This window comes from Phaethon lepturus, unplaced genomic scaffold, assembly GCF_000687285.1.
Source record: "Phaethon lepturus isolate BGI_N335 unplaced genomic scaffold, ASM68728v1 scaffold28446, whole genome shotgun sequence".
Lineage (NCBI taxonomy): Eukaryota > Metazoa > Chordata > Aves > Phaethontiformes > Phaethontidae > Phaethon > Phaethon lepturus.
In genome coordinates, this window is record NW_010548878.1 from 41,727 (window position 1) to 42,869 (window position 1,143).

Genomic DNA, 1,143 nt, shown 5'->3' on the forward strand with positions numbered 1-1,143 from the left:
GGCTGTGTCTATATTAGCCAACACAACAGACCAGGGACCATTTGCTGTCCCCAAAGGCCAGCAGTGTGTGCTGGACGGATGGATCAACCCACATGGATGGATTTCTATTTTTCTCCAAAAAACGGTATGACTAAATTAAAGCTGGTTTGGGGGAGCAGTCCTCAGCGCATGTTACTCCTGCCTGAGCTCTATGTGGGAGAGGGCCAGCTGCCCAAACTGAAGCTGCCGGAGAGCAGGTCAGCAATTTAAGTTTGGTTAGGCAGGCACAGGCTCCTGCTTGATGCCACATCTGGGCCCCATGGGCAGAGATGCCATGCTGGAAGTCTGCTGCAGTCCATAGTCCTGGGTTTCTAGATCTGGCTGCTTTCCAGATAGACGGCCTTTCCGTTTCGTTGCCTCTCACGCGATCACCTCGCCGTTCGTCCTCCTGCTCGCCTATATCTCCTATCAAGCCCTGCCATGCCTGCTCGCTAGAGGAACAGATGTGCAGTTACAGACCTGGGCTGCCAAGGACTGGGTTATAATGGAGCCGGGCCATGGGGGCACTGCACAGGTCCTGTCTCAGGCTCAAACAGGGCTGGGCTCGGGGAGGCTGGGGAGAACAGTGCAAGCCTTTTGAGGGAGTATCTGAGGGCTCAGCAGGCAGTGCTGCCCTGGGCCATCTGCCCACAACAGCTGCTTTTCCTGCCTCCTCCCTCCCAGGGCAGCCGAGCTGCCGGCTGCAGCACTTGTCCCGGCGTGATGGCTTAGTTATGTTTCCTGCTCCTCACCAGGTGCTCAGGGATCCTGACCCCATGGTTGCCCTGACCCTGGCTTCAGCCACTGCCTCACTGTGCACCGGAGAAGGGAGTGAGGGGCTGGCAATCCCTTGGGGACGTGCCTCACTGCTGCTTGCGGTGCACCCTTATGGGCAGCTGTCTCCTGGTGGCACTCCCAGAGCCATAAACGTCATGGCTTTTGCAGCCCTGCCATGCTCTAGCGAACAGGATGGACAATGTGATATCTTCAGCCCCAGGCTGGGAGCAGGACAGCCAGGCTCCAGGTGTGGGCGAACCACCCCTGTGGCTGGTGGCCGCTGGCACAGCACATCTCACAATTAACTCCGCTTGCGCCCATGGGTTTTTGTTGCTTGTCGACTCTCGA